A 14,846-nucleotide genomic window follows, 5' to 3' on the forward strand; every position below is an offset into this window, starting at 1 on the left:
TTGCCTCTTACTGGCAAGGCTCTAGCACTGTTCCCCAATTTGTCTTCTTGTCTCCAATGCTATGACTGCACCCTTGTTATTACTATAAAACTATTTGCTAAGACTGCAAATTTATTTGCTATCACTGCAAATGCTTCTCAAGTGTGTGTTCAACAAATGCCCATTGATCCCCTTTTATACTAGTCTCATTGAAAAACCAATGGCAATGATTTAATTTCAAACAATGGCTAAGATTAATTAGACTCTAACAAACCATAACTAATTGGTTGCTAGATGTCTCTAAAGGAAACCATTAATTAATTGAATAATTGTATGGACTCTAATAAAATTCTTGAAATATAATTATTTACTAATTCTTGGCAATGGAGATGACAACTCTCTGAGCTACTCAAGCTAACACTTAGAACCAATATTAATATATATAAAATAACATAAAGCAATTGTTAATTTAAATTTATGAGTTTATATCTATATATGCAATTAAAAAAATTTATATAATATAATCATCTTTGTATGTGAAATTTAAACAAATCAATATTTTGAAAAATAAAAATAAGAAAAAACTTTATTACAATTCTTATTATGTCCATCCAAACCAAAAATTAACTTTATTCTTATGAGATTAAAAATTTAACTCAAATAATTAGCACCTTAAAGTCAATTACACAATCACAACATACCTATCCAACATACCTATCCAATTCACCACAAGATTGAGTTATAATTATTTATTGCAAGTTCTTTCTAAAGCACCAACAAATTTTCCAAAGAATTATAATTGTTTAAAGCATCTAAGTTTTTTTAAAGAGTTTTATTATTTGGTTTTATAAATTTGTTAATATGTAATATATTTTTTTAAATAATGATTAAATATAGTTTTTATTTCAATTATATATGAAAAGAAAAATTCTTATGATTAATATTTCACAAGGTTTTTTTTATAATATTATAAATGATTATACATAATTAAAATTGCAAGTTTTCTTTGGATTTTTTATTAAATGACAAACATATTCTTAGATGATAGATATGTCAATATGTAATAGGTGTTTGAAAAATAGTGATAAAATAAAGTTCATGTTTCCAACATTCTAAGGTACGTATTTTATTTAAAAAATAATGAGATGATGCTTCAAAACTAGAAATGAAAAGAACTTACATCATGAACTATAGAAATTACATGACTTGAATGAAATACTATCATTTTTAATATGTTCAACATACTTTACGTATGTTTAAATAATGACAAGTAAACGGAGGTAGAAAAGTAAATTTTTGAATTCAAACATTTAAAATTTTGGGTCATCCTAACATGCCTCAACATTAAAATAGGTCAATAATAAAATGAACTATTAAGATAGAATGATGATCTTGAGATCAAAGGTGAATACACAAAAGTAAAATGTAAATAGAGATGAATCAAAACAATAAAAACCCAACTATGAACTACGAAACACAATTAATATGAAAATTATCATTTATCAAATATATTATTATATTAAAAAATTCCAAAGGTAAATCTAAATAAGCAATAATATAAACATATTAATTTTAGCATTACAATATAGATTATTAAAATTTTAAAAAATGATATGTTTCTATCCAATTTTTAAAAAAAGCTAAATGTGTGATAAATGAAAGAGTTTTTTCATCCATAGGAATTTAATTAGTGAGGAAGGGACTTATTCCCGAGCTCCATAATCTTCTTTACAATGAATCTGAATACAATCTCGTTAATCATTTATCAGTGCAATTTATAAAAAAAAAATATTAGAATTACTTTTTATCATCATACCTGAATTACATTAAATAATAGAAGTTCAAAAAAGGAGGAGAACTGCAAAAGGGAAATAAAAAGAAGATAGAAAGCACCAACTATTCAAGAAGGATAGAGAGTCTAACTAGAAGTCGAGACAATGTAGTCTAACTAGAATTCAAGACAATGCAGTTTGAAATAGTCTATTCCAAAAGGATAAGAGTCTAACTAGAAGTCAAGACAATGTAGTCTAACTAAAAGACATGACAATACAGTCTAAACAATCTATTCAATATTTTAAAAAAAATAAAAAAATAAATTGCAATCTTTATTATATTCACTTATATCAAAAATTAACTTTATTTCTATCAAAAATAAAAATAAATAACACTTTAAAATCAATTACACAATCATAACATGCCTATCCAATTCACTACAAGATTGAGTAACAATTATTTATTTTTGCAAGTTCATTCTAAAGCACCGACAAATTTTCCAAAGAATTACAATTGATATATCTCTTCTCTTTAAACATGATTTAGAATATATCCCCGGACTCCAAACAAATATAAATATAAAAAAATGAATTGGGCAACGCAATGCTTTAATTTAAGCAAGAGCACGTGTGTATGGTCGCATCTACAGTAGTACTGGTACTACTGCCATTAGAAGTCCACATCACATATGAGTAAAGTTTTGCTAGTCATTTTAAAACCATTCCTTTAACCATTTTTGAATATCTTGAATATCATGCACAGTTCAAAACTAGAAATGAAAAGAACTTACATTATGAATATAGAAATTACATGAATTGAATGAAATACTATCATTTTTAATAAGTTCAACATATTTTATTTATGTTTATAATGATAAGTAAAAGGAGGTAGAAAAGTAAATGTTCAAATTTGAACATTTAAAATTTTGGGTTATCTTATGAACCATTAAACTAGATTGATGATCTTGAGATCAAAGGTGAATACACAAAAATAAAATGTAAATAAAGATGAAATCAAAACAATAAAAATTGAACTATGAACTATGAAACACGATTAATATGATAATTACCATTTATCAAATATATTATTATATTAAAACATTCCAAACATAAATCTAAATAAACAATAATACAAACATATTAATTTTCAAACTCACACACAAACACACACACACATAATTAAAATTTCAAAAAATGATACATTTCTATCCAATTTAAAAAAAACATTAAATATGAGATGAATAAAAGAGTTTTTCCATCCATTAAAATTTAACTAGTGAGGAATGGACTTATTAAGTGAAAATCTTGTTAAAAGAAATGCAGACTGGATATGATGGTGATCTGATTGAGCGGTTTGAGATGGTTGATGCATTGCAATGTCTCGGAATAGATCGATATTTTCAGACTGAGATAAAAGAGGCTCTTGATTATGTTTACCGGTTTGTTAAATTTCTCCTTTAATATTTCAAGTGCTAACAAAATATATAAGGTGTGATGGAACTTGTAACATAATACTCAATGTTAGAATTGATATCTTAATACTGGTAATGAATTCGAGGTTACACAGCTCGTTTGTGATAGAAATAGTTTAGCATTACATTTTATGGAAACATTAACAAAAAGGTTTAGTTATTAATAGATGCAGATGTTGGGATGGAAGTGTGGGCATAGGATCAGGATCCGGAAGTGTTACGAAGAATTTGAATGCTATAGCTTTAGGACTCAGACTTCTCAGGCTTCATCGTTATGTTGTATCTGCAGGTACCCAAACTTTAAATATGGTTTTAAGATTTATGCGAACCAAATAACTCACTGATGTTGTGTGAAGATGTGTTGGAGAACTTTAAGGACAAAAATGGGCAGTTTTTCTTCTCTGAAGGAAATAATGATAATGATCAGAATATTATTATGGAGGAAATTGCGATGACAAGTATGCTCAATCTCTTTAGAATTTGGAGTGTGGCATTTCCAGGAGAAAAAGTAATGTAAGAGGCTAAAATGTTTAGCTCTCTATATCTTAAGCAAATATTACAAAAGCTTGAAGATACATATAAGAAAAGTTTTCTGAAAGAGGTAATAAATTTTTAAAGAAAAAGTTATAAAAAATAAGTTATTATATTTAAGAAAGGTGTTAGATAGAAATTGGTGAACAAGAATTTGTTTTGGTGTTGATTTTGATAATATTATTTCAATTTTATAGGTGGAGTATTCACTCTTATATGAATGGCCTCAAACCTTCTCTAGATGGGAGGCACGAAATTTCATAGAAATATATGAATTGGACAATTCAAGGTAAAGGTTATAGAATATTGTATTTATTTATTTTTTATTAGTTGAACTATTTAAATATTTTTAACTTTTTAAAATTGATCATGGGATTTTGTTTCTTCTTCAGATTAAAGGATAAGAAGATTTTGGAATTAGCAAAACTGGATTTTAATATATTGCAATTTGTCTACAAGATGGAAATGAAGGAATTCTCTAGGTAATTATGATAATTAAATAGATTCAATGATATAGATTAAAATTATAGAAATAATCAAATAATTTCAATTGATGTGTGTATGTGCATGCGTGCCTTTGTGTGTTTGATGTTTAATCAAACAATAAATTGAATAGCTTAGTTTTTCTATAGCGATTTACTTTTCAAGCAATTTGTAATATTTAAGTTTAAACAATAAAAATTAATACCTAATTATTTAATCTTTATGGCAGTTGGTGGGAAAATTCTAGGGTCACTGGTTTGATTTCAATTCAACAACGCCCAATTGAATATTATTCATTAGCAGTCAGTGCTACAGACGAAGTGGAGTTTTCTAGTAGTAGAATGGCTTTGGCGAAATCATTAAAAATTATTTCTTTGATGGATGATCTTTTTGATGACTACTTAACAATTGAACAAGTTGAACTTATTTATAAGGCTATTATTCATGGCTGGGATATTTCTCTCATACAAAATATTCCAGACAATTTTAAAAAAATTGTAGAATTTGTTTTTAAAACAATACATGAACTAACAAGTGAGGCCACTAAAAAGCAAGGATGTGACATGATGCCATTTGTTACAAAAATGGTACGTGTACTTTCCAAAATATTATTTAATTAAATGTGTAAATGTTATTTTTATTTATACATTATATAAAAATAATGATAAATAAAAGATATCCTAGAAATGGTATTAATAGGATTACACAAACTTAAATTTATTTTTATGCTATTTTAAAACTATTTAGTTTTATAGATATCTATTTCTTATTTTTTATTTTTTAAGATATTTTAAAATTATTATTTTTAACTTATAAGTTAAATTAATTTTTTTATATATATATTTTTTAAATTAATTTTTTGAAACTTAATAGTTATTTTTTTTAATATACTTGTTCTAGTTTTGTATTTAATTTTTGAAGTATAGTTTTAAAATTTTACATTAACTAGTGAATGATATTTTTATTTTATTTTTATTTAATCTTAAAAGGTGTAATAAATATAATATATTTATATATCCCTTTTTTATTGTTTCATTCATAGATATTAATATATATTTTAAAATTTGGACACATCTTTGGATTTATAAAATACATATATGCTTATGTGATATTTTTCATAGTCATGACATGAGATGTGTGTCCCTTGCTATTGTAAAGGTTACATCTCTTTGAAAAAATTCCAAGATATTTCTTTGAGTTTACTTTCTAATTCCTTATATTAATGTTTTGTTAGATCCATAACATTTTTTCATTTAGATTAGTTCATGTTTATGTTGTATACTAAATAAAATTATATCTATTTAAAAGTTAATATTTGTTTTAGCATGAATATTATGTATTGTACATGTTAATATTGAATAATATGAGTCTCAAACTATTTTATTTATTTAAGAGATATTAAATTTTGTTATATATAGATATATATATGAACTTACACTTTTTAATTTTTATATATTTTTTATATATATAAATATATAAATACATAAATTTTCATTTTAATTTAAAAATATTTTAAAAATTTATAAATAAACTTATTGTGATTTTTGTCAATATCAAATTGAATACATCGATTATGAAAAAAAATTAGGAAATGGATTTAATATTTAAGTATATTGTGATAGTGGGCAGATTATGTTGAAGCTACTATACAACAAACACGGTGGAATGCTAGCAAATACATTCCAACCTATGATGAATACATACAGATTGCAGCCACAACTACTGCGGTGGGACCATTGTCATTGCATCCTTTTCTCTTGGCAGCCCCCGATTTAGCCAACAACACTATTGAGAAGATATTCAATAATCAATGTAGATTCTGCAAGATCATGTGGTTGTGTACACGCTTAAATGATGATGCTCATGATTATCAGGTTTTTGTCTTTCCCTTTTAATTCTAGATTGAAATAATAATATAATACGTTGAATAGTAACATATTTTTTAATTTTGATGAAGGATGGTAAACTCCATGGACAAACAGTCTCAACCATTTCCTCTTATATGAGGGATCATCCTGAATGCTCAGAAGAAGAGACACTAAATCACATCAACTATATTATTCATCAATTACTGGAAAAGTTAAGCTTCAACCTTAATAGAGGAATACAATGCTTCTTTGTATTAGGACATGGATTTTCATATCATGATGAAGGAATGAAGCAAAGGGTAATCAAAGTTCTTATTGATCCAGTAAAAATATAGAAAGACGGACTTTCTATTATCTAAAAGTAAAAATTCAATTACAATGTAATCTATTGATTGCATGTGATGATAATTTCATCTGTATTCCCAATAAAATATATAATAGTTAGAGGATGTACCTCTATATGAAATGTAAACCTATGAAGGATGTACCTCTTTTCTATATTGCAATGTTTTTGTTGTAACAATATAGATCTATATGTTGTATTCCTAATAAAAATATATAATATTGTTAGAGGATGTACTTCTATATGAAATGCAACCCTATGTAGGATGTACCTCTTTTCAATAATAGCAATACTTTTGTTGTAACTATAAAATTGATATGTTGACTTCTTCATTGAATTTGTCTTATTTATCTTATTGTAGTGAGTGTCAATTTTAGTGACTAATATTTTGACATTTTGGACCATATCTATTGACCAAATTAGCCTTATAATGGACAAGAGAAAGATATCAAATACTATTAGCTCAGAAAGAATTAACTTACTCATATGTTTTATATAATCTAATACAAAATTTTAAAAGCACAATATATTATAATGTTTCCATGTATTTTAGGAATGTATGTGTAATGTCCCTTCTGTGATGACTTATTAATAGTTGAATTATTAAAAAAAATTTAAACTCTTTAAGTTTATTATAATATTTTTTTTTTTCTCTAGGTTAAAGGATAAGCATATTTGGAAATTAGTGAAAGTAAATTTTAATATATTGTAGTTTCTTTACATGATGAATATGAAGGAATTATATAGGTAATTATGGTAATCATATAGATTAAATAATATAGATTAAAATGAAAGAAATAATCAAATAATTTGAATTAATTATGAAAAATAAATATTTTTATAATATTTAATATTTGATACAATCATAAATTAAATAGCTAGTTACTTTGTCCATGTATTTGGATGAACTATCATGCATTGAATTTTATAAGTCAAGATATTTATTTTCATGATTAATCATGGATGAAATAAAAAGAAAAAATCAATTCTTGATAATAATTAAGATAGTTTTTGGAAAGACTGAGGCCCACAATTTTACAAGTATGCATTAGTTACTATTGCAAACAATTAAATTCTTATAGAAAAGTAGAGGCCAAAGATGGAAATCATTGATGAGTTTAAAGGGTAGACATAACTTTATTTAGTTACTGCCATTAAGTAAAATTTGTAATACTCATGGGGCCCAAAAAATGTTTTATACCATTGATTTTCATTGAGGTCAACAATTTGAAAGCAAATCAACCCCATGAGCATTACAAATTAGATTGTTGATAAAATGCTAAAGTAACTATTAATTAAGATGTATTATTGGTGAATTAAATTAATTTTTTATATTAAATTATAAAATTCTGACAAACCCAAACCAATCATGTATTGAATATTTATATGATATAAACTATTCCAAATAGTTATAAAAAAAAATATAAAATTATTTTTTCAAACAATATATGAATTGGCAAGTGAGGCCACTAAAAACCAAAGACATGACATGATACCGTTTATTACAATAGGGATATGTATACTTTCCCAGAATATTATTTAACTAAATATGTAAATTTTATTTTTGTTTGTACATTAAATATAAACAATGATAAATAAAAAGTACGTTAGAAATATCTATCAATAAGGTATCTGTTTAGAGACATCTACTTATGTGTAAATTTTATTTTTATTTATACATTTATTAATAAGAACACACAAAATTAAATGTTAGTTTATTTTACTATTAAATTATTTTATTTTATAGATATTTATTTTAATTTTTAAAAAAATTTATATATTATCCTAAACTTTAAATAATTTATTTCAACTTAAAAGTTAATTTTGGTAATATACTTATAATTTTGTATTTAATCTAAAAATTGTAGTAAATATAATATACTTATATCTTACTTTTTAATTGTTTCATTCATATATATATATATATAATCGATTCTCCATGTGAAATGCCACATTTGACAAAGGACCAAATTTACAATATATGTATTATATCAAAGTGACATAATTATTGTGAGGATAGTCTAAGGTGATAAAACAACTACTAATAATAATATGAGGGCTTTGATATAATCTCTATAGAAGAGCTTGTTGATTTTAATTTTTAAAAATTAGTACATATTTATGTTGTTTATTAAATAAAATTATATCCATTTTTTGTTTAATACCTATTTTATCATGAATATAAGTAATTAAAATGTGTTTCTGATTAAAGGCTCAAATAGGTTTTGAAGGGACCTAAAACCCTATATACAAAATGTTTCCATTAGCAAAATATCAACAAAACAATGCAGGCACAATAACAAAGGAATAGATGAAATGGTCTACAAACAACAAGGCCCTAAGCCGAAACAAAAAAGCAATACCAAAAAAGAATTACTTAAGATTTGCAAGGATTTGAACAAACTACTAACATTCAGAAGTCTCTTGAGCAAGCTCCTTGATGTCCTACATGTCCTTCAATGATTGGTCAACAAATTTTTTGATATGGCCTGTAGTTCATGTACACAACCCTTTTCCATCTTAAGCACCAACATGATTGCCTTTGTCCTCAAAATCAATAAATTGGGTGTTGCCATGCTACATTCTTTTAAATTTGTCAATAAAGAATATCATTCTACTTGCTGACCCTTTAATCAAATTAATACTAAATTTAACAAGTTCAAACGGTTTAGAATTAATATCCTCCTTTTTTGTTTCTAGGGCCACAATATGCCCTTCATAGTCTAATTTTCAAACTAGCCACATTTGTAATTTATTTTTGAAGGGAAGCCGCCATATTCCTTCCTTCTTTGTCCACCCACAAATCCAAATGCTCCATGCCCTAATCCAACCTAGCTTCAATAAAATTAACCTTGAGGCTCATCTATTTGATTTTATGGAAATGCCACTTATACAATTTAAAATAATTCACTGCGACATCCCTAGTGAGACCCATGCCATCATCATGATTATCTGAATCAAGTTTAAGATGGGGAGAATTGATAATTAGATGTCAAGGGAAAGGAAATCTAGTTTCCCAATCCTTAGAGCTTTTGATGGAATCATCCATAAGGGAGGAATGGTGATCACTTTATTCCCCAGAATGAGAAAGAGCAAGGGAGGGTTTTTTATTTTTACCTTTCTTTAGGGGTTTTCTTGAGATCAATTTCTCCCTTTTGACCAAAGCCCTAGCCTCAGAGTATTCCTCTATATATGTATGTATGCATGTACATATGTATGTATGTATGTATGTATGTACGTACGTATGTATGTATGTATGTATGTATGTATGTATGTATGTATGTATGTATGTGTGTGTGTATGTACGTATTTATGTATGTATGTCTATGTGTGTGTGTGTGTGTGTGTGGGAAGGGGGTGTGTGAGTGTGTGTTTATATGTATACATATATACACACACATAGACAAATATAAACACACACAAACACACACACACACCAAGAAACCTTAGAGGATATAACTAATCAAATACAAATAACAACGTAATATTTTTTTTAAACATTAAGAAGAATTCCACAATAGTAAAAGGATAAGGTTAAACTAAATTGCACAAGTGGAAGAAGACCATTGAACCATCCCCTAAGGTTACTCAATGGTGTTACTTTACTTTCCTTACAAAGTTAGATAAATTAAATCTATCTTACTAACATTTGATACCCATTTGAGCATAACTAAGATAAATTTTAAATAATCCAACCACACAAACACTGAATCATAAAAATTACATTACAATCAAATAACTTCTAAAGCTATGATTCATTGAATAACTAGTATCCATAGTTCCTACAACATATAAAATAATGAACGAATGACAGAAATGTATTTAATTATGTAAGATCATCATTCCATTTACTAATATAAAACTCATCATATAAACCTCATTTTACTAAACAATAAATTAATAAATGTCACTTTTACTAAAATTCATCACCATATCCACCTTGTCTCCTCCGAGGTCCAGAAGAAATGCCAAAAACTAGGATGTAATGTTCATGCTAACTCGGTATTTATTAACATTAACTCGGTATCTATTAACATTTCACAAAAACTCTCATCCCAGCAGGTGCATCCTCCCAACCTCATTTGTAAAGAACCCAACCTCCTTACAAATTGATGCGAGGGTTGTGTCTTTGACCAAGCCCAAAAAGGCCTTCTGCTCCTCCTCATATATGCTTCCGAACTAGATAGGAGTGTCCATCTTCAGAAATATGAATAACCAATTATACAGCCTAAAGACGTAAACAATAAACCTCATCAATTTACATCCTTTTGAATTTCAATTTATAAATTTCACTTTTATGTCATCAAAGTTAAAAAGTTTTAGTTATGTTGGCCACTTCCTTTATAAAGGTGTGACACATGTAAGTGCTTTTATCCTATGACAATGTTGGAAGCCACCAATTTGTACTTGTTATGATGTCACAAGACCAAGACTAGTGAACCATGATGTTCACATTGCCTTTTAATGTTGGATCAAGCCTTGAATAGTGATCAAAGTCTAGAAACCAATAGGTGTGTCCAAGGGTGTATATAAGGGACAGATTATGAAACCATTGCCATTGAGAATTGAAACACTTTAGTGTGTCCTTCCTCTACATCAAAAAATCATCATAAGTCATATTTTCACATATGTATCCTTGTCTCTTTGTGTCTTCTTTAATGTTCCTTTGTCAGCCTATTTTTCTTGTGTTATGTGGAGCCTCGTGGTTATGTCTAGAGCATGGTGGGGTGCACCTAAGCATTTTGTAATGGATGGAATTTTCTACCTCAATGGTGATGAACCCATAAGGGAAAATTATCTGTTTGATTACCTCTTCGAATAGGTGCAACGATTAGCCAGGGGATAAAAAGAATGCTATGGATCTATCAAAGTATTGAGATGAACCTTTGCTGAACTCTGTGAGGTTTTGTAATCAAGACAATAGTGTGGACCGCAGAATACAGTGAACAATATGGATTGCAACGCGGTGTGCTAGTGTCCTAGGTGAATAGAACATAGTTAGGCAAAGGTATCTCGTTCTTACAAATAGAACACAAAACAATAGTACAAATAACTAAACTACCAACTATTTAACAAACTAATTAATTAAAAATAAATGAATATAGATTGCACAAGATATGCATAAGATGAATTGTATACTAATTAAACCAAAATATAAAATAGAAAGGACAAAGAAAATGGAGAACCTAAGAGATTATTAGATCAGGGATGCCAACGAGGTGCATGAATGCCAGTACGCGACACTATCGTCTATGAGTCCTGCAAACACTAAATCTCAAAATCCAAGCACTAGACTAAACTTGTACCTGTGCACACTGGAAAGGGGGAAAATGTTGGGGTTGTCAAGGGGCCTACCTCAAACAGACCCCCATTTAGGTGTTTCCACCACCACAAACAATCAAATTGGTACAGATTGGAAAAATAGATAACTAGGAAGAAATTGGTAAATTGATAAATAGATGCAATAGGAAATCTAATTCATATTGCATGCAAATGAATATGGAAATATTGGTAAATAGACTTATTAATGCAAAGGACACATTACCTGAAGCTGAAATAAAGAGAGAGTAAGTTTCGAAAGAAAACCCTCCTTCATATTTGGTACTATGAGCATGATGAATCTCAATTGGTAGATGAATTGGTAAGAAGTTTCCATGAGGCTAGGAATCTTGATGTTGGTATTGATAGCTTTCCTTTGATGTTGATGTTTCCTGAGAGAACTTGAGAGAGCACAAAGATCAAGATAGCCAAGAAGCCCAAAGTGGGAACCCTTTCAAATGATTTGAAGAGATTTTTTAATTTGAAGCAAGTACAAGGAGCCATTATGGCATGACGCGGGCCAAGGGACATGCGTCTATGTGCATCTGAGTCACTGACACTTTTAAATTTTGACCATTTTCCTAGACGTTAGCACGGTGAACGCACGTCCTCGTGTCAGGTTGTCATCCATCGGGAATATGCGCCAAAGTGTTGGCAGGGCTAAGAAATGCTCCTTGGAATTAAAGGCCTTACGATGACAAAATATTACACTTTTGATCACAAGGTCGTCATAAATGCCTAAGGCTTCATTCACAAGTTTCATAAATGCACTAAGTACAATATAGGATAGTTCATTTTTCCCCCACTTTAGTTGAATGATCAACCTTAGGGATCAGTCGCACTAAAGTAGTTTAAAATACATGTTCACCAAACTCATGTTGCACAATAAATGCACCCAAGGTAATAAGTACACTTCAGAGACATTATGGAAGTCATAGGAGTCAGGTCCATGATCATGAACGATGCCCCCAAGTTTTGGAGAAGAGATGTAGCATTTGAAAAGACAAAGAGCATGCTGCAAAACAAATAAATGTGTTAGCATGAAAAATGGAGGAACCTACTCAAGTGAGAAGAATGATTAACAAGTGTTAGTAGAAAGAAATGAAAAATCAGATGTAGGCGAGTATATGCCCCCTCGTCATTTTCCCCTAATGAAGGTGGGGAAAACAGGAAGGAAAATGAACCAAAATTGTCCCGAAGAGGGCAAAAGACATTTTGGACGAAAATTTAACCTATATACTCAAAAGTGGGCCCATGGAAGGGTCATTGTTACGATTCACTGCAAGCATTCAAGCTTAGAATTGTATAGAGCCAGAGAAAAAATTATTGGCAAACAGGAGATTAGGGTAAGTATGATCAAGGAGCTTCCCACTATAGTGGAGCTGGGTGAGGAGCCCGACTAGGTATGGCTCGAATCATGCTCATTTTTGTCATTTTTTTGCATCTTTTTAGAGTTTTTTGCAGGACCGTAGTGTAGGTGTCCAGGGAACACATTACCATCTGACTAAGATGTATATGTCCTGGATAGTCACTGACGTCCAAAGGATGCATTCTCATCTTGTCTAGACGTTAGCATCCAAAAGGTGTAATGTTGTCTTCTAGGTGTGCTAGCGTCTGCCAAAAATGATGATGAATGATATTAATGGAATAGTTTTAGTTGTTTACATGTGCAAAGATTGCATGAGATGTGGGAGCATAGTGTGGGGCATTTATTGTAGATGCTAAGTGACATATTGGAGTATCTCACACAGGCTGAGAAACGATTTCTATGAAGGGTCGACCTATGGTGGAATTACATGCTCCCTAAGTTCTAGTTTCATGCCCCCATGCTACGAGAAGTGATGGAGCACTGGGATGCTAAGTACCATGTCATTTCACCAACCCATGGGGGAGATGACTATTACATTAGTGGATGTGTACCAAATCCTATGGCTTCCCATCAGAGGGGAGCAAGTCACCACCATGATCCTATCATCGCGGGAGCTCATCACTTAGTAGGAGTGGGCCTTAGGTCAGTGTATCGACAACAAATGGTACGTGTATCTACGAGCACTTGGTCAGGGCCAAGTCATCATTCCCCTTGTCTAATGCATCATGATTGTGACCCTAGCACTACAAGTCCTCATATATGGCCGAGGATTAGAGATGGCAGAAAGGTTCGTACCTCTTATTAGAGAGATAGAGCAGAGATAGACCGTATATGCATGGGGTCCCAACATGTTGGCTCATCTATATTATGAACTTTCAGAGTACGTACACTATCATAACTATAGTCTAACCATGTGTACGCTACTATAGGTATGGGCCTTTGAGCACATCATGTGCACCTGACTTGTAGGATTCCCAACACTGATGCCCTTGGAAATGTCGCGGGCACACTCCTATCCTCTATGCCACAGAGTGTGGCATACAAGAGACCACACATTCTGGCACATCTTATTTGATCGTCTTGATATTGGTGAAGTCATTTGGTAGCAATACCGAGAGATGGGAGTCTATGTTGTAGACCAAATGCAACTACCATAGATGCAGGGAGACCGATTCCTACTTGGGTGGAAATATTATGTGGTGATTACCTACTACTAGCACTGGTCGATGAGACAATCTGGATAGGTGTAGACAGTGCCACCCGTTGCTCCTATCTATGCACGATCAGCCTGGAGTTCTCTGACACCCTAGGAGCTTCCTCGCCCCACCATGGGGGATGTTCACGATAGCTCCAAGGGTAGTGACGATGACGACATTGATCCACAAATAGATATCAATGATGTCAGAGTCACTTTTGACTTCACATAGTGGTGGTAGAGAGATTCTCCAACACTGATCTTCCCACCAGATGCAACAGGAGGAGATGCATGGCTACTGGGAGAGGATGAGCTTGAGGGCTCACCAGAGGCAGAGGAGGAGAGGCCAGGCTAACAATAGTGGATGAGGAGTCTGAGTCCATATAGATGGGTCAAGCAGGTACTCCCAATAGTATGGGTTGTTCCACCAACAACAGTTGTAGTTGGTGTGAAGGGGTCTAGCAACAGGGCTCCTCCATGAGATCTAGATGGGAAGGCAGGTGATCCTAGTATGC

The 14,846-nt window shown here is 30.4% G+C and overlaps 1 pseudogene; it reads left to right on the top strand.

Moving 5' to 3' along the window:
* Positions 1–3,068: 3,068 nt before the first annotated feature.
* On the top strand, positions 3,069–4,857 carry LOC131068914 (longifolene synthase-like; annotated as a pseudogene).
* Positions 4,858–14,846: the final 9,989 nt, after the last annotated feature.

The sequence above is a fragment of the Cryptomeria japonica genome, chromosome 7, assembly GCF_030272615.1.
Source record: "Cryptomeria japonica chromosome 7, Sugi_1.0, whole genome shotgun sequence".
Classification (NCBI taxonomy): domain Eukaryota; kingdom Viridiplantae; phylum Streptophyta; class Pinopsida; order Cupressales; family Cupressaceae; genus Cryptomeria; species Cryptomeria japonica.